This window comes from Anas platyrhynchos, chromosome 1, assembly GCF_047663525.1.
Source record: "Anas platyrhynchos isolate ZD024472 breed Pekin duck chromosome 1, IASCAAS_PekinDuck_T2T, whole genome shotgun sequence".
NCBI lineage: Eukaryota > Metazoa > Chordata > Aves > Anseriformes > Anatidae > Anas > Anas platyrhynchos.
In genome coordinates this window covers 88,679,031-88,702,994 of record NC_092587.1, presented here as the reverse complement: position 1 = coordinate 88,702,994, position 23,964 = coordinate 88,679,031, and the positions used below count along the sequence as shown (strand labels likewise).

The following is a 23,964-nucleotide window of genomic DNA, read 5'->3' as shown; positions in this document are numbered from 1 at the left end:
AGCCCTTTGTAATTTGTCTTGCCTTGAGCTGAAAATACCTTCATACTTTTGCCCCTTTCTCCCAAGAAGTTCCTCAGGTCTTCACCCTTCACATCCCGGCCTTTACAAAACCAAGCTGCTTCATAGTACATAGCTAAAATATCTACCTCCCAAAATTAGTTTACTAATGCTGCTATTATCTTTCTCCTACCACCTCTCATCTCTTCTGCCCTTATCCTTCAATTCACCTCAGTATTATAGGCACAGAAACAACTCAAAAAATCATTAGGATTATGCAACAAAGGAGTCACAAGTTAGGAAACAGCAGATTGGTTAAGCGATTCTGCTTCAATCCCCTTGCATTTATGCTTCATGGCAGTCTTTCCTTATGCACGCCCAGTATTACATTGTTTTAGCTTTGCTGTATTTTTGCGAGGCCCCTCCTTTGTTTAGGACACAGGATGGACTTACTCTAGGGATGTGCCAGATTTTTGCAGTACAAGATGCTGGGACAATTCGCTGCGGAGGCGCATAGGAAACCTTGAGGAAACAGATCCTATTCCTGTCTCTGTTCCAGACAGGATGCGTATGCTGCAGCTGCATCTTTTGCGCATGAGTTCATGGGCGTGAGCTAATTTCACACTGCCTAACTTGGGTGTTGGTAACAGCATAGCATAGATCCCTGGGCTGGCTGAAAAAACATGGGGGTGAAGAACCTGAACGTGCTGTTAGCGGGGCTGAGCTACTGGCTCGGAGGCCACTTCATGTTGCCGTTGCCTCTGAAGTGAATTAGACACATGCTGTGTTCCTATCATGACTCTCTCTGATGACTTAGAGGAAGTCATTTGACTTTACACCTGGCTGTAAATTATGTGCTTGTCAATTTTCCAGGAGTCTTGCACAATGCATCTAACTCTAGGAAGAGCCAAGCATTCCCATTTGCATCAGAAGTCCACAGGATATGGAGAGCTCTAAGGAGAAGACCTGTTGCTGACAGTTTGATTCCTCTGCATTAAGGCTGTGTGTGATAAATAAAAAGAAATGCACATAAGACATCTGAAAACACTTCTATCTGGAAAAAAGAAAAAAAAAAAAGCAAAATCCCGAAATCTATCTGCATTGGTCAAATAACGTAACAATGTAGTTGCTTAATAGTTCTTTCACTTCAGTTGCTTCTGGCAACTGCAACTACCCAAGGTCAGCAACAGAATGAAAGCTGGTGTTTGTCATCTAACTAAAGTCATGGATTCAAATGCCAAGTTGAATGATGAATGTGGTGAAAATAAATAAATAAATAAGTGCATTATTTAGTTCTTAGTCTTTTTCAAAAGGATCTGCACAAACAAGAAGTTAATAACTGATCTGTAAGACTGGCACGTTTATTTGGCAGAAAGTATAAGGATCACTTCTCTGGGATATATTCCATTGCACACAAACAGTATCAGCAATGATTTGACAACAATGGATAGCCTTCGAAATGCTTTGGAAAAGGATGACTAGCAGGAAGTCAAATGAATGCTCCCGCAAGCAAAAACAATGCATGTCACCAAAAAGTCAACAATTTTTTTTGCCATTTCAGTTCAAAATCAACTCTCCTGAGACACAAACCTCTCCCCGAACCAAACAGAAAAGCCACAGAAACCTCTAAATGCAAAGCAATAGCTAAAACAAATCTACATAGAATGGAGTCATATTTAAGGGCTTGAAAACATGTACCTCCTGAGTCACTACTAAACTGAGAAAAAGTTACACCCAGACTCTACCCCAGCTTCTAACGTGAGAAAAACAAAACAAAATAAGAATACAGAAAATTGAATGAAAACTTGTTGAACATGGGAAAAACAAAACTGTGGAGAGTACAGAATAAACAGAATGGAAAGTTGCAGCATCATGAAAGTGATTTCCTCCCCTGCAATCTAGAAAGCAAGATGATTTTGGTAATCTGGCTCTGTGTGTGCAATGCTCCACACAGTCTACCACACACTTCTGATCCTAGCGTTAAAATGCAATTAAACTGTCCCCTCTGTTAATGACTTCAAGAGATTAATACATTTCTAGAAATACAGACAATCGCAACATCCCTGCTCCACTTATTTTCTAGCTTTACAGCCCACCTATGGTCTGATACTGATCTCCTTTGCATTGCACCATCATAACAGCCCTGAGCTGAGTCCCATACATGCCCAAATCTGTTACAGAGCTCCAAAATCTGGCTCAGTACAACTCTTGTAGAGTTTCTCTCAGTTCCCTCACCCCAAATGCCAGGGGACTGATAACCAGTGCACTGACTCCACAAGCTGTGGCAAGCGCTCATCCTCATGCAGCTTCTTTGGTCACTGATTTGTGGCTCTGTGGTATTTCTGCCAGAGACTCTTTTGCAAGGAGACAACTTGATAAAGCCTGCCACAGGAGGTCTAAAAAAAAATCTGTGCACTTTTTGTAGGAATTTCCAACAGAATCCACAGCATTAGCCATGAGTTCACGAGACCTGACCCCCACCTTGTCTGAGGTCACATTTCAAGGCTTGTTCAACGAAAGACCTGCATTAGGCTGTGACTGTTCTCATGGTCCACATGAACAGCTTTTTCTGGAAAGTGCACAGAATGTTTTATCCTGGGCTGTGCCATGCTCCTGCACTAAATCTAGGAGACAGGATACAAGCAAACAAAACATAAACCAGCAAGAAACATTGTGGAGGCAAGCCAGGTGGGCTGTGACAGCCTCCCTGTCACCCAGTTCAATGCAATCTAAAGTGCTGAGCACATGAGGAAGCCTGACTGGCCCAGCAAAATGAAGCCCTCAAGGCATAACATTATACGCAAGAGCATTTGCAAAACTCTTAAAGAACTACATTATCCAATAAGCACTAACCATCCCAGTGCTTCATTGGGTGTGTGCAGAAGAAGGAATAGGTGAAACACCCACTCGAAGAGGAGAAAAACAGGAAAAAGGAGAAAGGGCTTACAAAATTAAGAAGAATGCATCCTGAGCAGCTACTCGTTTTCACCAGGTCAAGAACAACATAAAAAAACAGAGATCTCTCCCCCGTTTGTTATCTTGTTTCCATTAAAATACACTGTCACAGAGAACTCAGGGGAAGTTTCACACTTGTCCCCCTCCATCCTTGTTGCCAACATACTAGGATGACTTCACCTCTGCACGTATCCAAGGCTAACCCAAACTGAAGCTTCACAGCACTGAGAGCAGCCCTTCCCTCATGGGCAGAGGACAAGGGCTGATGTTCCCCTCCCTGGCAGGAGGCAGATCTCTCAAGATCCAGCTCTCCCATACATCTGATGGGGACATTGCAGTCACCTTCCCTCCCTCTAACTCGGGGGCACACAGTGGGCTGCTGTTCACGGAGGATGCCAGCCATAGCATCTGGCATGGGTTAAGACCTGGAGAAGGAGAGAAGTGAGGTTGGGCACAGGAGGGAGTACCCAGCCGAGGGGGCAGCAGGGCAGTGGGAGACCCTCATTTGCAGTCTGCTGCTAGGGCACAGCCCTGGTGCCAAACACAGCCGGGCTCTGAGCTCAGAGGGAGTGAGAAGTCCTTGTGCCTGTGCCTCTGGGACCCTACCCACTTGGTCTCACATGCTCGGCTCGCTGATACAAGATGCTTTTGGAAGATGAAATACACGGCCTTTTATGATGGCTCTGTCATTCCTACAGTACCATGCCAGGTTTCATTGTTCCTTGTCTGCTGTTTCAAGAAGAGGACAGCATGTGAGATGCCCTTCCCACTGTAAGCACAGCTTAACGCTCAGTTTCCTTCTTCGTGAGTTTTACCAAGGCCTCCCTGTTTGTTCCTCTGGCTCCTCACTGCACAGCCTATCATTCTGGTCTCCAGATCACCAGGTATCTGTCCTGTGTTGTGCTGGCTTCACCTGTTTAGCCTACGCATTACTGCAAGCACAGAGGCAACTACTGCAGCTCCCAGATATATGATATCCCATCTTCACACTTTCAGCCTTTTTCTTTAACCAGACCAGATTTCTTTACTGGTGTGCAAGAGCTAAAAACCTGGGAACAGGTGCTTGTTTTTCCTCCAAGTACTCTTCAGATTGGGCTTATGCTAGAAAAGATGATGTAGCAATTCAGGATAAGAGACAGGGATATAAAAATGATACAAACAGACATAGACCCCAAGAAGAAACAGGTTCAGAAAGCTAGGGAAGCCAAGATAAATCAAGAATGCTATGGCAGAAGCTGCTAGAAGCCTTGTAGTATCTGAACAGCAGCCAAATTTTGATGAGAGAAGGACAGGGGCTGAGAAGGAGAAGAGAGCTTTGCATGTTCCTTATATTAAGAGCTCAAGCTGCACTCAAAGTCTTGGATGTAGGTACAACAACTGGGAAAATTTGAAATGCAGTTCTTCCCATGACTGAATTAGCTTGCAGATTCTGCCAGGTAATGACTATTGCTACGGGCTGAAAGGTCTCCACTTGCAACAGGTCAGGCGACTCCAGTAGTTACCACAGGAAATTGGGCTGGTGGCATGGGAGAGGGAGTTCTGCTTTCATGGCACTTTAGGCTGAAGAGAGCAGCCTTAAGGCAGAAAAGGGCGGGGTGGTGTCCTCAACTCACAAGTATAATAATGGAGGGGACTTTTCTTCTACTGCCCAACTCCTTTTCCAAAAGGGAGCTAGATCTGACCCATGTGAATATGATCAATAGACCAATAACCAAGGCATTTGTAATCTTAATACAATATTCTTAATTCAGCATTTAGCCATTTCATCCAGCCTAGTGGAAAACACCAAATGATCTTTGCAATTTATTTTAAAGCTGTTTGTCTTCTAACTCATCATCATTTAATTCACCATAAAATTCCCCATTGTACATGAACAGGAAGTGCCACTTCCAGCAGCCCACACCATCTGTTCACAGCCTTTGTTTTTTGGGGGATGGTTGTTCTCACTTTGGACATCTCATTGTAATGTGGCCTTTCTTGTCTGCTGCTAAAATATAAAGGTGCAAGAAATGGTCTGTCACTGAAATGTTATTATAGAAACATTACTGGGAATTGTGCCATGGTCAGCTTTAACTTTCCAGACACCACTTGGGAGACAAACGCTTCTATTAATAAACTTGTGCCCAGCTTGTCATATGGCCAATAGCTGACAGATTTCTTCAACTGACAGAAGTCAATGAGACTAAAAGAGACAACCCCAACTTAGTAAGTAATGAATACATTCAAAAAAAAAGCTGGTCATCCAAAATAGCATTGGGCTGATTACTCAGCAACTGTTTCTATTTACATTAAACAGAAAAACAAGCAGAAATAGGTGAGTAATTAATTTTTCCGACTTCAGAAGGGCAAACTTTGTCAGATTAAGGAAATTTATTAGTGAATTTACCTGGACTGAAGAGCTGAGAGACTTGAAGGCTGGAAAATATCTAATCAAAGGTATAAAAACTATCCAATGTATATATTCCAAGCAAGAGAAAAATCTTCTTGCAAGCACTCTAGGACCAAATAAATGAACAAACAAACAAACAACAACTAAACACTATAGAGATGTTCTTATGAGCCACAAATGGCAAACGGTGCTGGGCAGCAAAGATAGCTGTGGTGTAGAGACTGAGATACATGGGATTAAGGCCAGATTTGTCCAAGTCAGTGGGATGGGACACATAACAGACTACTGAAATAAACAATAAATAAGTCTTCAGCTGTTCACAGAAAAGGAGAACATGCCACAGGAAATACACTATTTCTCTACTAAAGGTAGAGAAGAACTGATACAATTGTACAAAATTGGTGTTTCCCCCAGGACATAGCATATGATTTGTTCTCACATTCAAGAATAAAACAATTATGAAAAAGATGCAGAGAAGGATTACGTGAAGAATGGAGAGCCTGTCTTGTGATCCTCTCACAGGTGATCCTCTTGTGATCCTCTCCAGCTAAACAATGCTGGCATAAGAACAAAGAGGTACAAACTGGCTGTGAATGTAATGAATTTCTTGCCATAGCACAAACCTGGGAACTTGGTGATACCCTTGCTCTACTTTCTGCTTCTCTGTCTGTGGCACGTTATTGTTTGTCTCTTTGGCCTTCTTCTACAAGCCTGAAGTTTGTTGTAAAATATTGGTAAGGACTCTGTGGCACAAGGTGAATTGGTGGTATATAAAGGAAATATTTTATGGAAATTTTTGAACAAAAAAATTGCCATGCAAACCATCACAGCCCTGCCTCAAACCATTTAGGTCCCTAACTACTACATCTCTTCTGGTGCAAAATCTCTCCCTCTGCTGCTCACATCCACTCCCATAAAGAACTCCATTTCATTAGTATCATCCTCAGGTCTAGTAGCCTTCACTTTTGCTAGACAAAACCTCCCCCTTTTCTTAGGAATACACTTGTACCCTCCTTTTTTGGGAGCTCCTCCCCCCTCAAAAGGCATACCTTTAGCTTTTTGTCACTTTGTGGGATAAGGTCTACTTAAGCCTGCCAGCCAGGAATCAGAGCCTGAGGCTAATTTACTTTCTTGCACCTAAAAAAAAAAAAAAAAAAAACAGCTGCCCTTATGGGTACTTAAATGCCCACATGCCTGTTACATGTAGTTGCCTATGGCAGTGGGAGAACCAGTTCCAATGACATCACTGGTCTTTTCAGTCCTGATGAGCAATCATTCCCACAGAGAGACTGGAAATTACAGGAAAATCATAAGGACAATCATGAGCAAGGTTCAGGGAAACCCACTTGCAGAAGAAGTGGTGAAGAAGCTCATCTCATTTCTTGATGATTGGCATAAACAACTCTGGCACGGGTACCTGTTTCTCTTGGCAGATGGACTCAGGACACTTCTCCTCCTGTCTTTGTCTCCACGTTCTTTTTGTTCATGCTCTGAATCTGTGTTATAAGCAGGAAAATGATGGTGATCCACTTGAAATTAATGAAAACAAAGAGTTTATAGTTGCTGTGTCTTGAATAAAGAGACGACGTCCTCAGTGGTACTTAGCCAAATTGTGCTGTACAAGTAATTCAAACCAGCTTTTACCCAGCTAAGGAGTCTTGCCTGCTCAGTCAGTTCTCACTGTGTAAAGGCTGGAAGCACTGGCAGCAGCTTTTGAGCAGTTTAGACAGTCACTTCCTGCCCTTCCCCCTGCAATGATCTTAGCACAGGCTTGAACTACATTCTACTATGACTAATGACACTGCAGACATATTAACCTTGACCCTTAACTAAATGTGGGCTCCTTCGGCAGTGAAGGTGAATCTGGAACACTCAGAGGCAGGAGTCCAGTCGCCATGGCACTGCCAGTTAGGAAAGCACAATGGGATCAGAAGTGAGACCGCTGTTGTTCCATTAACAGTCATCCTCTTGAACTAACCGAGTGAGGTGCAGCCTGCAGCTCTCCTCCTCTGCAGCTGGCTCTGCAGAGAGCCCAGGGTCAGGTTACATCTTCAGCGCCTATTTTAGGAGTCCTCTTGGAACCAGTCTCACTAGTGTACGTTTGTCTACAGCACAATAATGCCACTGAGGTTTCACAGTCTTGTTAGAGAAATCCATCATTTGCTACTTTGCTTTCATTAGCTGGAAGACAGATTTAGAAAGCACATTTATCTAGCTCAGCATGGTATGTAAGGCAAGAGCATGAAAACTTGGGGTGAAACTCTGCCCACAAAATGGGCATCATTTGAAGTCCTGTGAGCTTCACCTCTCTCTTACTTGCCTTAAAAGCATGGAAGGACTAAGTCAGAAACCCTATAAACACAAACAATGCTGCTTTGGCTTATTTATCTATTTATTTATTTATTTATTGAACTGGCCATTGTTTATAATTACCTGGTTGAGGAGAGGCCGCAATCTCACACCTTCTTTTAGGCGTCATACAGAAGTATGACCAGATTAAGTAACTTTCTACTATGTGACTCTCACCCTTGCACAGCTGATGTTTCCACCTACATTTGTGCTTTTGAGCTGACCATTGAACTTGATAAGAATATGTGAAGTGTCAGTTAGCCTGGGCAAGAGCACAAGTAAAGCCTTTCAGATATTCCTGTTATATAAATATAAATTCCATGTCACTGAAACTACTTTTGTTTAAAGCAATACTACAAAGTGCAGAATCTGTCTCGTTGCCTGTCTTAACAAACATTTTCTACTTTTTTTTTCCCCCTCAAGGATTCTCCTTTTTTTCTTTTCTGTTTTAGCAATTGGGAGACTCAGTTTTCTAAATGGCCTATTCATACTTTCTTGTGAACATAACTGAACCAGATCTGACTCTTGTCCCGAAGGTATATAGGAAGTGGGGAAAAATTAATTACAGAATTAAATTACTTGAGACAAACAGCCTCGTTTTGCCAGTTTAGCCAGCTATCCCATGACCTAAAGAAATTTGGGTAACCCAGTATCTGGGATGTCCAAAAGTCTCTGTTCAAATCAACTCTATTGTAGATATATGTAATAGTTTTTCAAAATAATTCTATTTAAATAAATAGTTCTGTTAAGGATTTCCTGATATACTGGTTGGTAGGAGCTACTAGAAGGTAGTTCTGTATCCCAACAGCAAACTAAGACAATCTTGATGGACTGTTGCCTACAAGTTTTGCTTAAGCATGTAGTAACAGCTGTATTTATAAATCAGAGGATACTTTATAAAGAGAACAGTTGCCTTTAGGTGAAAGAAAGCTTGACCCAGCATCATTAGAAGAGTCCACATCTTGCAGGTGGATATGTTCTTGTAACTCTTCTGATCTTACAGTGTCATGAACATGTGGAACAAACATGAAAATTACCCCAATGCTACTGTGCTCCTGTTGCTGAAAAGCAATCATGAACAATGATTTACAATAGGGAACAATAGAGAAACAACAATAGGGAAATTTGAGAGCAGAATCTGAAACATTAATACTGCAAGTCAAAGGTCTATTTTATAGGAAAGAAGGCTCCTGCAACCTTTCCAGAAGAGGCAAATAGCATGGGATGCCAACAGTTATAGTAATTACATGCACTTAATCTCTTAACAGAAGCAGAGGTGGTCTTTTCAGAAGTAACACCAATGAGTAAAGTCATATTTTCAGGAAAAAAAAAAAAACAAAACACAAAAACAAACAACTCACAAGACTTTACTTTTTAAAGTTGCAATTTCTTGCCTTTATTTACTCTTTCCAGCTTTCTTCTCTAATCTGATGTTATTCTTCCAAAAGGGATCAATCTGCTGCTGCATCTGGTTTTGAAGAGACAGCATGTCTGGCAAGTAACACAGCCTGCTTTCTGAACAGGTTTTCTTCCACACAAAATGCCTGCAAAGTAGGTGATTACTAAAACTTTCATACTAACTTAACTATCATTTGTTAGTAGAACTTACCCAATATTTTTAGAGTGCTCTTAAAACGTTTCAAGGTGCCTTTAAATGTTAAAAAAAAAAATCAGCAAAATAAATGCAACTGAGTCTTGTAATATACCACTCTCTGAGTGGAAATGTTTTGCTTTCTACGAACAAAAAAGGACGTTTGTTTCACTCTCCAAAACACATGCAGAGTTGTGCCATGAACCAAGGCACCAAACCGGTGCCACAAAAGTGATGGCATATAGCTTGATTTTTCAGTTCTTTCAGACCAGTAAGGAAATGTAAAAGGAGCCTAGGCCACATGAAGAGACACAAACAGGACAGTTAAAAAAATAATAATTAAAAAATGCCCCAAATACTTTTTTAGACATATTTTCATTAAATATTTTTTTCAACAAATATTACCCATTTTTCTGAAAATAAAGTCTAAAGTCTACCTAAGTTCAATGTGCCTGAAAAGCAAGTAGTGTGTCTGAAAAGCATCTTGGTCCAGATCTGCCTTCAGTTTCTGGTGTCTGTGGGTCCTGTGTACAACTCTCAGTTGACTCAGAAACCTGAGCATGTGAACAGAAACATCGAGGTAAGTTGTAGCTATGAAAATGGGGTAGAGGGTCAGCTTTGTTTTAAGCCAGTGCAGCTCTGATGTCACCATGTGACACCAAGAAGTAGAAATTCTGTGAGATTTGCGTCAGATGCATTTGACTCTGTGACCAGTAACTTCTAGCAGCACTCCCTTTGTTGTTCAGTCATCATCACTGTGTTCTACCTTTTTGCTTGCTTTTCCTCATCTACAATTACAGTTGTACATTTTCAGTCAAGGACAAGAAGCACTTGTCCCTCAGAATCCTGCTTGAATTCTTGCTGGTTTACTCATTCAGCTCCTTAGAAGTTCAGAAGATGGACTGTGGGGTGGGCTTCTGGTATCCTGGCCTGCAGGCAGCTCTGCTAAGCAGACTCCCCGCTCCCTCAGAGTCATGTGTCCTTCAGATCTTGGCAGCACTCTTGAGAACAGGACTTCAGGATTTTTTTGATTCCTTGCTCCAATAGCCCAGAAATTAGAGAATCACAGATGCCCCCTCCTCTCCCACCCCTGGGCAGTCCACTACTGCATTGTCTAAAAGGGAGCAAAGAAACCCCAGGTTTTATGGCAAACCTAGGAGATTTCAGAATTAGAAGCCTACAATTTCTTAATCTTCCTTGGTCCTTATTTGTTTAAATTAGCAAGCCAACACTTTTCAGATTTCTGTTCCATGGAGGACTTAACCATTATCTTTTATTGTACTTTGGACTGAAAATAAAATTGTTGATTTTCAAAGTCCTCTGCAATGTGAATTTACTGTTCTATCTTCTTTTCTCTGGTTTGAGAAGGAGATATAAGATCTTTGGGAAGATAGATGGATGAATACAGGTCTGAAAAATCAGTAATTAGTAACAGTCTGCAGATATTACAGTAGTTAGTTTCAAGAGGAGAGCCTCTGACAGATTAAAAAATATGCATTTCAAAAACATCTCTAACTTTCAGCATGAAAACAGATGACATTTCAAGAAAAAATAATTTAAAAATTAAAATAAAAAGAATGCATGCGGAAATTTGCAAAAGCTGGTTTCACCTTACCTCTTTAGCATGTCTTTAGGGATTGATTTGCTGAAAATGTTGAAGATGAAATATTCATCTGTTGAGTTGATTAAATTGAGCAAAAGCAGCTTTCCCTAAGCAACAGGAGGGGGGGGGAGAACAAAAATCATACCTTCAACTAAGAAATAACTTAGACTCAAATACAATAAGCTAGAATTCAACAGAGAGCCTGAATCAGATTATTTTATCTACCAGTAATTTTAAAATGAAGTGTATTATCAGTCCTCAGAGGCAATAAAGAGAGAGCCAAGCTGATTTAAATGCTGGGCAAAACAAACATAATCCAGATCTGACCATTCCAATGTTCCAATTCTATGCCCACACCTGTGTTTAAATTCTATACTACAAACTTAAAACATTCTTTTTGTCAGAGCAAAAAAAAATGAGGATGAAAGATGTTCCACTTTGCTGTAAGTAAACATGCATTTGATTAGTATATTTTGTAGTCATGCCTGCTAGAAGAGACCAGAAAAATGCAACTGCCACTGTAACAAGAGAAACAAAGAATGATTAGTATCTGATCTGTGGACATTTTTTTCGCCATAGTTGATAAAGCATAAAGCAGTTCTGATAGTTATTAGTTTTTAGTTTCAGCTAAACAACCTCCCTCCCCCCCCCCCCCCCCCCTTTTTTTTTTCAAAACTGGTACAGGTTTCTTTGCAAGTTTCACCTGTGCAGGATGGTCAGACTGATTTACTTATACATGGGCTGGTGGATGTTCTTTATCAATTATGGAGAAATAAAAATGTCCATGATATACCATATGTGAAAAAGCTTATCATAATTATAATACAAGTTTTCCACTCTTTGTTTATGCATCTGGAGGCTCAGCTGCATCTAGCGGTTTATCTTGCTAGAGCCAAGACTGTATATTTTATCCCTGCAAACAATACGGTCAATTATCAATACCAAAGGTGCCAATAATTTGTCTTGTAAAAAGTGAAAGACTCAAACCTAATTATTACAAATAATAATATATTGGTAGATTTATAAGATAGGTTTGGTAAGTTTATCTATTTGTCCTGTTCTTCAGTTGCTTACAAACAACTCTTGACACTGTAGATTTCCTCATTTGTAATTACTGATTGTAACTTTTTGGGAAAAATTTATAGGGGGATTTGCAGCATCTTGGTTCAAAATTGATTTTGGTTGGCTCATATGAATGTAATTACTGAAACAAACAAACAGAAAGACCAAAAAAAAAAAAAAAGAAACATGAGTGAGTGAGGCAAGCTCATTATTTGGAGTTTTGTTCAAAAATTGACTGTTTATAATACTGTAATAGTTGCAGGGTCACTTGGCATAACATGAGAAACATTTTGTCATAGGCGTGCAAGTATTGGTATGTGTTGGGGTGGAAAGGTGACAAGTAGCAAGAGGCAGCGCACCAGTGAAACTGCATCAGGAAATGACATGACTCAGATTTCTAAGAACTGCTACACAATAGTAGAAATCTGATCCTGAAGAAACCTAATAAGCATTTTGTCACCCACAGTCATAATCCTGTTTGCTACTGAGGGAAACAATTTCCTGAGAAGTAAACAGAACAAAATGTCATGCATATAAGTAGCTACAAGTATTGTCAAGTTTGTATTGCTTGACTTACTCAATGACTGTAAAGTTACACTACAATCAAAAATGCTTTTGAAGAAATAAGAGCTATGTGCTCTGTGCCACTTGACCCATTTGGTTTCTGATACAAAGATGACATTCTATAAAGTTTTCACCACAATTTCCATCACATTAGAGACTGTCAGTGTGCTTCTTATTGGAAGCTTTGCACCTTCTCAGAGAAGGAGGAACAGCAATGAACTGAAAAGACGAGTTTGTAGTCTACTTTGTTGGTGAACTGGCTAGCCAGCACAAATTCACAACCCATGTATTTCTGTTTGAACTCAGATCTCCTGGTAACATCCACAGCAGATGACCAATCGACACTACTAAATGGCCAACGAAGTTTAAAGGAACCAACTGAGGTAAAACTGATGTTAAATTTGAAGCTAAAGTTTATACTACTGAGTATTAGCATTCTCTCTCCACCAATGGATCAGAAGCTCTGAATTTCCACATGATAAGTGGCCACCTTCAAAACCAGTTACAGCTACCCAGAGAAGCCCTAAGCTCTTTCTGACCTGCCTTATCTACTATATCATACTTTAACTCTGTAATAGAACCACAATGTGCAATCTTGTGACAGAGTTAACTATAATCAAGGAACCACACCCATATACCCACTATTTCCTCTCCTCCCTTCATAATGGCCATTTTTCATTTTAAATCAGATCTCTTGATTAAGGTATATCTGTTATGCCACACATTTCTTGGTAGTTGAAGATGAAAACCAATACAGAAGTCTGGCAGAGGTATTCTAGGCCAGCATTTCCACAAAGGAAGAGTTGTATTCACTCTCTCTGTGGTGTCAGTTTGTTCCTGTGATGTCCATATTTATTCATAAAAGAGCTGTAACCTACTCTTATCTTGAGTGACTTTATTTCCTGATTGGATACCCTTGTTGGTAGTCCTATTTTCTCTCATAGCCTCTCACCAGGTTCCTTCCTTTCTGTTCTCCTCTAAAGCATGCCCATTGCCATATGTTCATTTTTCTCCTCAGGCACCTTAACCTTCAGTATTCTCTTTTATTCTCCCTATGAAATTAAAAACACATATCCAACAGGCTTCTCTCCCTTCTCAGTCATCTTTTCACCACTGATGTCCCTGATTTCTGTCCAATTCTTTGACTACTTGCAAAGAGATTGCCCTGCTACCAAGATCTGCTGTCCTAAGAAAGCCTCTTTAAAAGCCTGCTCTGTATGGTACTCTCAGTTCTTCATCATAGAATGGTTTGGGTTGGAAAGTACCTCAAAAATCACCCAGTTCCAACCCCCTTGCCATGGGCAGGGACACCTCCCACCAGACCAGGTTGCTCAAAGCCCCATCCAGCCTGGCCTTGAACACTGCCAGGGACGGGGCATCCACAGCTTCTCTGGGCAACCTGGTCCAGGGCCTAACCACCCTCTGAGTAAAGAATTTCTTCCTTATATCTAATCCAAACCCTTTTTTAGTTTAAAGCCACTCCTCCATGTCCTTTCACAAGAGTCCCCCCCCAGCTTTTCTGCAGGCCCACATTGGGCACTGAAAGGCCACTACAAGGTCTCCCTGGAGCCTTCTCTTCTCCAGTCTGAACAACTCCAGTTCCCTCAGCCTGTCTTCACAGGAGAGGTGCTCCAGCCCTCTGATCATTCTCCTGGCCCTCCCCTGGACCTGCTCTAATAAGTCCATGTTGTTCTTGTGCTGGGGGCCCCAGAGCTGAACGCAGCGCTCCAGGTGGGGTCTCACGAGAGCAGAGCAGAGGGGGAGAATCAGCTCTCTCACCCTGGTGCAGAACCTGGCACTTGGCCTTGTTGAATTTCATGAGGTTTGCACAGGCCCATCCCCCAAGCCTGTCCAGGTCCCTCTAGATGGCATCCTTTCCCTCCATTGTGTTGACCACACCACACAGCTTGGCATCATTGGCTAACTTGCTGATGGTGCACTCAATCCCACTGTCCATGTCACCAACAAACATGTCAAACCACGCCAATCCCAATAACAACCCCTGAGGAACATCACTTGTCACTGATCTCCACTCAAGACACTGAAACATTGAGCAACTCTTTGAGTGCGGCCTTCTAGTCAATTCCTTACCCACCAAGTAGCCTATCCATCAAATCCACATCTCTCCAAATTAGAGACAAGGACATCAAGTGGGAAATCTGGTGCCTCAGGTTTGTACATTTTTTTTGGCTCCAATCTCAGTGCATTGTTGAAGGAAAACAAGGATTTTCAACAAAATTCTTCTATTACAGATTTGTTAACAGCCCCCTCCCCCATGTTTATTTAAAATACCTTTTCTGCTTGAACTTTACAAAGACCGTTGCTGTTTATGTGGTACCGAATCCACAACAAATTTATATTTTGTCTTTACTTTGGCTAAAAAAAAGATAGCATTACTGGTGTGATGGATACACCTGTCATAATGACAATCACAGGTAGACCTACAGTCTCTGAGCATATAATATTTTTAATAATGCCCTCAAATAGCATATTGTGTAGACACAGGGTCTTTAGCACTGTTTGGCTCTACAAATCAATTCCTATTGCACTGTGCTACTCACTAATGTAGACAGCACTCATCACCTCAAGGCAATATATATATATACCCATACATGCACAAATACCCAAGCGCTGCCTCTACAATTTTTCTTAGCAAAGACAAGGCCCCACTGCCAAAAAGCACTTGGGGTTCTTCCAATCTGTAATGAATTAATGCTCCAAGAAATAGCAATTCATTTAATTACCTCTTACCTGGAAGATGATTTTCACTGACGCAGTATTTGAAAGTTTTTGACCAGTAAGGCTTGTAAAGACTAGCACTTCTGTGAGTCAGTGAGTTCAAACCTTGGGTCACAGGGCCCCTCTGCAAACACTTCTTGCTGGAAGAAAAAAAAAAAAAGAGTCATATTACTGTATCATGTTCTTGGTTTTCTTACCAGATAAAATTTCCTATTGATTTCATAACCATCTCTTTCCTCTGCTTTGTAGGCTTTGTTTTAAAACTGTGGGGGCGAATGCCCTTTTCTGAGCTACCATACAATTAGATGGCAAAACGAAATTATGTCTTTTACTGTTCAAATATAATTATCACACGCAAGTTTTGGAAATATGGTTAAGCATCAATATAAAGAAATCTGCCACAGTTGTACCATTCTTAGTTTTTTTGTTTTTTTGTTTTTAATAATTATCTTACTGTTTTTTTTAATTTTTTTAAAGTTTCATGAAGGTTAGTAGTTTTGGGAGATTTCCAAATGGTCCCTTCCTGAGACAGGTGCTATTCCTTGAATGTCCTACAACACTACTCAGAACACTTCTAGTCAATGAAACCTAAGAACCCTATGCCATTATATCCACACAATACCCCCAAAGATATTTTGCTATTGTGTAATATTTTGAGATAATATTAAGACATTCTACAGTAGACATTGAGTAAGTCAGAAAGATCCCTAACTCCTGGATCAGTGGCCCAAATACATCTCCTCTAACTGCAGTATTTGAAGTCTCATGAAAAATACCAAACACAGCACCGATCCTTCAAAAATGGAAAACCTTACCTTTACGAAACAAGCAGTTCACAAAGCTGCTGACTGCTTTTGTGCTGTCTTTGAACAATTGTTCCAGTCCATTATTATTCTTTCTGGCATTTTTTTCCATTTTGATCATTAGAACTTTACTCATGGCCTGATAAAGAAACAATTCTTATGACAGATACTCATTTCCTTACCTTCAGATTTCAGCAATGATCCTCACGCCCTGTGGAAGAGGACAGCTGGCCAAGGTTTGAGTCTACCAAATCACTTGACTCTGACTTGGCTTTACTGATTTAGTTAACATAGCTACCTGTGTAGACTGACAATCTGAAGCTCATTCAACAATAGATAACAGATTGAATCAGGTTCAGCTATTTACAATACGATTTAGGAAAGAGCCCACAAAAGGTATCTGCACTGATTAAAGTAAACTGAGTCAAACTGATGCAACAGTCTTTATTATCTTCCTCTGTGATTTTCATTCCTACATTGCTTAAGTAGGACCCTGACACAGGATTTCTCCTGGAAAATGCAGATAAAACAATTCTCTCAGAAGACTTTTTTAATTAGTGTGTATGTGGCAATGATCTGGACACGACAAGGTAGAATGAATACACTTAAAGAGCATAAGAATTCTTATATTCCAAGACTAACGCTGCTTGGTAAGGACTGCTTTTGTGTAAATTTATTCATTAGAGTTATGCACTTGCTGTACTGTATCAGCCAGACTGCAGGTAAAAATATTTAATGATGTTTCTTTTGGGTCTTGGCACTTTCTGTTCTGCCTGGGGTTGATAAAAATGAATAATGGCAGAGTTCAAAGGAAAGGAACAACTAAGTGAATTCAACATGCCTGGGTTAATGTAGTTTTCCAGTCAACAACTCACAGTATTATAACAAATACCTATGGGACAAAAATAATGTGTAGGACATGGTCATACACAGTTTCTCTCTCATACCATACCAGTTCACCTATCGCCCTGTACTGTGCTATGATCACATTTATGTAGTGCATACCAACATACTAGGGTTAGTGTACACTAAGTAGAAAATTGATCAGGTAGGAGACTAGAAAGCATGGAATGAATTGAGGTGAGTTGGAAAAAAATGATAGGAAGACACAGAAAAGGAAGAAAAAGAGATGATAAAGAAGACAAAGATGTGCATAAACTGAAGGTGTATTAGAACAGTAAGATTGAACTGAAGAAAAGAAAATGACAAGACACCCCAGAATTTCTCTGATAATAATACTGGCTCCCTGAGTGGATAGAGAAGGAATAAAAATTTAAATGATTACCAGGGAGAGTCAGAAGTGTTAATCCAAGTTACACTCTTAAGCAATTCACTTTTCACTTGCAAAAAGTTTACCCGGGATACAATTTTTTTTTCTACTGTCATTAGAAATAATAAGGCTATCTTGATTCCTTCCTTTCATTTGCAGCAAACAGACTATGCCACATGGTCTCAGCAGTCAGTAAGGCCCCTGTGTGACTTCAGATTGCTTATGTGTTCTAACATCTTGTATCAATGAACGGTTCAAGATCAGGATATGCCTAGGAGTGTCCACGTCCTCAGGCTTGGATCTGAATTCTGCTTACCAAAAGGGAGAATTGAGCTCTACATATCTGAAAACTTGCAAACACAACCACAGACTGGTTGTGAAATAGTCACACAAGTCCAAGAGTAAAGCAGCCTCCCCTGTCCCTCCCTTGCATATTTTCCTGACTTATACCAACATATGAGTCAACTGTGAAAACTGGCCAGGAGATCTTGTCTTCTTATCCCTGCCTTGCTGGGGGCCCTGATGGGACCTAGAGAAAGTCATATCACCCCTACTCCAAGTCTTCCTACCCACAGAATTGTAACCTTATTCATCTTCTTAGATGCTTTTCTAATTACCACTTCTTTCATTTTGTCTATAAGGAATCAAAGCAATTTAGACTTTTTAATGTACCCTTCAAAAAAACAAAACTAAACAAAACAAAAAAACAACACAGAAAAACAAATAAAAAACACAACACCCAAACCCCCAAACTAAGGGAAATCTTAACTCATGTTAAGAGAGATATCAGGCCAGTGTAAATTGGGCTGGCTGCCACTTTTAAGCTTATAGAGAAAACTACAGGTAAGTAGAAGAGCCTCACCCCAAGTTCCACCTGGAATTGCTTGGTCTTCATTGCTACTTCATCTGAATGCCAACAGAAGCTCATCACATGCCAATTTGTGGTGTATAAATGTATCTTAAGAGTCCTTGGACAACAATAAGAAGTGATAGATGACATAGACATACAAATTTCACTTCAGTCAGGACAAATAATTTAAGGTATATTAGTCTAATTAATCCAATATAATCTGACTTGATTTAATCTACACACTAGTGGATGGAAATGAAGCACAAATAGAGTCATAATACTCTGTCCCTGCATAAGTAACGTTCACATGCTTCCAAATCCCAGTCTTGAATCTTCATGTGGCCACTGTCATGAAAGGTAACCGACCTGGTGCAAGGTCTACGCATGCTAACTGCCAGTTCTCTTCAGTAAGCCCCAGTTGAGAGTAGAGGTTGACAAGAGGTTTTGCATTTCACTGCTAAGGAATGTGTGGCTCTTAGGCTACACTGAGGCCACCAAAGAGATTCCAGAATCAGTTCACCCAGTAACGATCTCATTTTTAAAGTCATTAATGTTGTTGCTCACAGAGGAAGGATGAACCATTAAGATAAGATTCAAAAGAAGCTGGTCGCATACTGTAGTTCTTTATGGTCTTGAGTGACATTCACTTTCTTTCTTCCAGTGTCATGAGAATGCCTGAGTCACAGCTGGTATTTTGTGAGCCCTGCTTTGGCATACATATAGTCCCCCGAAAAAAAGTGTGAGTTTCATTAAAGCAGCTTTCATTTGCACAGAACATGTTGCTTAAAGAATCATAGAATCATAGAATCATAGAATATCCTGAGTTGGAAGGGACCCTTAAGGATGATCAAGTCCAACTCTTGACACCGCACAGGTCTACCCAAGTTCAGACCATGTGACTAAGTGCACAGTCCAATCTCTTCTTAAATTCAGTCAGGCTCGGTGCAGTGAACACTTCCCTGGGGAGCCTGTTCCAGTGTGCAACCACTCTCTCTGTGAAGAACCCCTTCCTGATGTCCAGCCTAAACTTCCCCTGCCTCAGCTTAACTCCGTTCCCGCGGGTCCTGTCGCTGGTGTTAATAAGAAGCATCTTACCACCCTCATGCTGTAAAATGCAATCTCCCTATGGCTAGAAAGAAGAATCATTATCATTCCTTGAGGATAGAGCAACATTTTTTTTTCTAATTTTCTTGGGAAGAATTATTAGAAATACATTCCTTCCCTGGTGCTGAAAAGCAATTCAAAAGAACAATAACGCTATGCCATATTGCTAAATCATGCAATGCTGGCATTTCTGAAGGCTGACTCGTGCAATCAGATGACTGCACATGACCTTTAACTCCCTTGATAAAAGTAATCTTTCATCAGCCTGGTTAAAGATCTAAAGCTGAAAAATTTTAATTCCTAGACAGAAAGGCAAATAGAGAAGAACCCCAAATTATTACATACTTTAAACAAATCTTGTGACTTTGGCATCATCTTCAAATGGATGGCTTGGGCAATGCTGCACTTCCTTATCCTTCATTCTGCTTTGCTGATAATCTCTGTGCAGAAGTTAACATTTTACTTAACAGGCAATATAATTTTAAGAGAATTGTGTGAAAAGGTTGTACCTTCCAGCACTTTTGTGTAATACATGGCAGTAGGAGGCTGCAGAGGACACTCGGATCCAGACCTTTTTAATGTTACATGGTGCATAAAAGCCAAGCAGGAAGATAGGCTGAGCCCCCAGAAAGCTCATTTTTGGACACTCAGCTTGAAATTCATGCTAGCTTTAAAAAGTCCCAAGGGGAAGTAGCTCTCAGCAGTAAAGAACCAAGGCTGCAAGTCCTCAGCATCCTTTAAGACTCAAGATGTGAACAAATTCTAAGGGCTTGTGGTCAGCATTTCCAGTTGGCATTGCTTTTTTAAAGGCATATCATCTGCCAACAGAAAACTAAGCTGTTTTACTAGGGCCTAGCACACTGCAAATCCCCCAGATGTTGAAGGTCACAGCATCAGCAAACCTTCTGAAAATGTTGCTTGTCATGCTTCTCCACATCAGAATGCTATGCAAAGCAGGATTCACCTAGGTTCTCCATAGGGTTCATTGCTCATCGCTTAAGGTTTTACAGTTAGTATGATCTGACTGATATGCCCCAAGAATGTTAATAAAAAAAATAACTGAGTGATCATTTTTTTCTGAACTAAAGCATTCCATGTACTATCATGGCTATTATAATAAAACAACAGTAAACATGAACACCCCCCTCCTCACCCCCTCCCCAGAAAAGCAGCGAGAGTCCTGAACTGCTGATATTTTATTTCATGTCAGCACTAAGCAATGCAAGACTATGCTGAAAGTTTTTAGGAAGGAATGTTCTTTACCAAATCTACACAACATAAAGTAAAAATCATACCATACCATTATAGGGATGCTTCCTAAGGGAAACAGGTGGTTAAAACAATTTCCCAAGGGCTATGAAGTACATCAATGAGACTAAAGTTCTGAAATCCTATTCTGTGCCTAATGAGGTTCTATTTTGGCAGAACTCCACCAAAGCCAGCTAGGTCTTCTGCTCGGCTGAAAGACAAGTTTAACACAAACAAATCAGCTCTGTCATCACTCCTTTCCTTCTGTAAGGTTCGCCCCTTTATTTTTTTATTGCAAAAGCAAGTTTGGGCTCCTCTCTCCCTGGATGTTTCCATGCTGAGTCTGAAACCTACTGGGGCCTTTGAATTCAGTTATTGGATTGTATCATTCTTTCCTTCCTTCTTCTCATTTAGGACTCAGCCTATCTCAGATTGTAGTCCAAGGTTTGATTTTCTTTAATTTTTAACTTGGATATACCATGCAGACAATACGCTAGCATTTCTTGTTTGAATACTGGGTACTTTGCTTCTGATTTCAGTGAAGCTAACTGTTTAGGATGCTTAGTGGGTCTATTTTAGCCTGAGACATTCCATGTACTCAATTATTTATGCATTTTAATTGCTCAGATTACAATGCCAATGCCACGCTGTTTGCAGCACAGGCCTAAAGATACAGAATGACTGTCCTCTGTAGTCAATAATCCTTCATAGGTACTCAGCAAACATAAGAATTAAAGAACTGGAGTTTACATGCGGGTATAAATGCCTTGCCAAAGATTCTTTGAAAAGTATACACTTTCAGCAAATGTGTAGAACTTGCCTTCATATACTTTAAGTTTAGCATCCAAGTTTTAAGAATGCAGGTCGCAAGTAAAATAACTGCTTTATGGAATTATCTGATGGGATGTTACTCAGTCATAGAAATTTTTTACACTAACAAAAGGGAAGCCTCAATTTTCTTATTTCTGCCAATGTTACTGCATTGCCACTTCTTAACACACTAAATAGCTACCCTCAGGTATTGTTTTAATCAAAGGTCAAGTTGATCTTCAACAGAAAAATTATGTTATTAGGTATACGGTTAACAAGAAAAATGTATCTTATGGTTGTGCTTGATGAAAGTAACTAGTGTTTTATAACTATAAGGAAGAGTAGCTTATGATTGGAAAACAGTGTAATTGTTTTGTTGCAAACAACTTTAAAAGTTGCTTTTAAACAACTTAAATTTATTTAAGTAATGTCTTCAAAGCCAGTGACATCTCCCTGAATACATGTCCATCTTCCTCTGAAAGAAGTGTGTGAGTGGATTTAATGAGATTTATACCCAAAAGCCTACCAGAGCCTGTATCTGTCCATTTCACAGAAGAGATATGCATTGCACATTGGTCCTCCACACAACTGATGTCTGTTACCTTTTGTCTAGTTCCAGTGTTCCTTCAAATCCTTTCACCTTAAAGAATCTGCAAACAAAATCAAGATAACAAGATAAATGCTGTTCTGTGTTAAGGTTTATCAAAATTTGAGTTACAAGTGGAGAACGTGTCCAACTTTCTGTTTGTAGCTGCAAATGCATACATGATACATGATGTGTCTTCTGACTAATCTAGTGCATATACAACAGCATAAGTGAGTCTTTTAAGCATCCTAAAAATGTCAATCATCCTTAGCAGGCAACACAATACAGGCACAGGTAAGTCCCAGCTGGCAAACGTAAATGTCTCCCAGATCAGGAAAAGCCAAGAAAGATGAGCATGAAAGCAATTTCCCCCTCTCTACCCTTTCCTGCCTCTGCAGAGAAGCACAACTACATCATACGAAGGAGGGAAGTGTTTTTCAGTCACTCCACTCTTGACCAAAAAAAAAAAAAAAGACTTTTTCTGTGATGTTTGTGCCTAAAGTTATGGCACCTGCTGGGAGGCAGCAGCAAAGTACAGTACCTTCTATAAAGATTTTTTGGGGATTAGTGCTAAAACTCTGTGGCAATAAAATACTGCCATCAGCTTTAAGTAACTATGTTAGTTTTGTTTGTATTATCATAGCATCAAATGTATTACTAAATAAATCATGGGTATTTCTATGTCTTGCAGAAGTAACAACAGTATTGCCTAGAAGGGATGAGAATATCAGAAACTCCTCTACAAGCCCAAGAAATACAGATATGTGGGACAGAGAGCAGAAAGAGAGGAAGAAGGAAAAAGAGTCAATAAACTTGTCTGATATAAGAAGAAAATTTCCAGTATCAACTAAGTAAACAGTTTATAATCTGTCCTTTTCTCTAATGGAGAATTTATACCCATGAAAGTATCCCAGTATAACAATATTATGAGAAATGACTACAGATTCACCCTTCAAAGACAAACAGGATTTTCACCTGGACATACAAAGCAAGCATAGATTTCCACATAATCTTCAAAGAAGGTTTCACATATACACAACAAGACTTTACAGTTCTCCAACCCCCTCTCCTTGAAACATTTTATATAGCTGATTTATTTTAGTTGACAACTTCTAATGGTAACTTTAACAAAACCAGCACTCTTTGATTGCTGGCCTTGGTTGTATCAGAGCGAATCAGAAGTAAATGCACCAGGCTCTGTGAGTTTCTCCCAATACACACAGATAAAACAAAAGTCAGAATCTGGGGCCCAGGTTCCAGACTGAGTTGGAAAAGAGATAGTTAACTACTTTCAACTCCATAAAAGAAAAGCTCAATATACTAACAAGATAGTCGCTTTGAACTGTCTCCAGACACTGGACCATGAGTATTTTAGTACTGCAAACTAAATAGAATAGATTGTCTTAAGACATTTATGAGAAATTGCCCTTTCAAAAAAGTTTTTTCAAATCAATGATTCATATTGACATGTTATTTTTCTCCTCCAGAAACACAGAAGAGGGGCACTGCTTTTACTGTGAACCTTTTTTTTTTTTTTTCTCTGTTTCTGGCAAGTATCCTAGATTTTGTAATTTAATATTCCTGCCAAAAGCATTGGAGACATTGGAGATGATCCTCAAGGGATTAAGGACAAACTGTGGATTACATTCTTGGCATTAGGCTGAACTAGAAGCTTGCATTTTTCTTGCTGTTACTAAAAATTTGTAAACCAACCATATAAGGCTACAGCAGAATTAAGAATAACTTGATGCTGTTTTACTTTTGCTTCTCAGACTATTAGTCCATTATCAGAATATTAAATTACAAAACTAGATACCTGTATCTAATGCACTCCTGCTCTTACTCTAGAGAACATGTTTAAGTCAAGCGGATGTGTTTATGCTCGTTAACCTTGCATATTAACAAAGTGAGAACAGGTTGTGGTGTGGCTGAGGACATGACTTACTTTTTGCTCCTGTTTCACAAATGTAGGGGGTCAACAACATAAGAACAGCTAAAGTGAATCAATCAAATCTGTAAAAAGCCAAGCTCCTTTCTCTGACAG

At 40.0% G+C, this 23,964-nt stretch overlaps 1 protein-coding gene and 1 long non-coding RNA gene across 4 annotated transcripts in view; one reads left to right on the top strand and one right to left on the bottom strand.

The window, feature by feature from the left end:
* ST3GAL6 (ST3 beta-galactoside alpha-2,3-sialyltransferase 6) overlaps positions 1 to 7,017 on the bottom strand; it is a 51,936-nt gene extending 44,919 nt beyond the window's left edge. Inside the window, exon 1 of one of the 3 annotated variants that reach the window (XM_013102044.5) lies at positions 6,759 to 7,017. The gene's annotated coding sequence lies outside the window, so the exon portion shown is untranslated. Of the gene's footprint in view, positions 1 to 6,390; positions 6,460 to 6,758 lie in introns of those variants that run through there. The other 2 variants (XM_072023187.1, XM_072023161.1) reach the window with 2 other exon arrangements.
* Positions 7,018 to 7,295: 278 nt separating this feature from the next.
* LOC139998652 (uncharacterized) lies at positions 7,296 to 22,953 on the top strand. Its single transcript, XR_011803350.1, has 4 exons — positions 7,296 to 7,436; positions 9,139 to 9,241; positions 12,817 to 12,893; positions 22,612 to 22,953. It is a non-coding gene; the product is annotated as an uncharacterized lncRNA (long non-coding RNA).
* Positions 22,954 to 23,964: the final 1,011 nt, after the last annotated feature.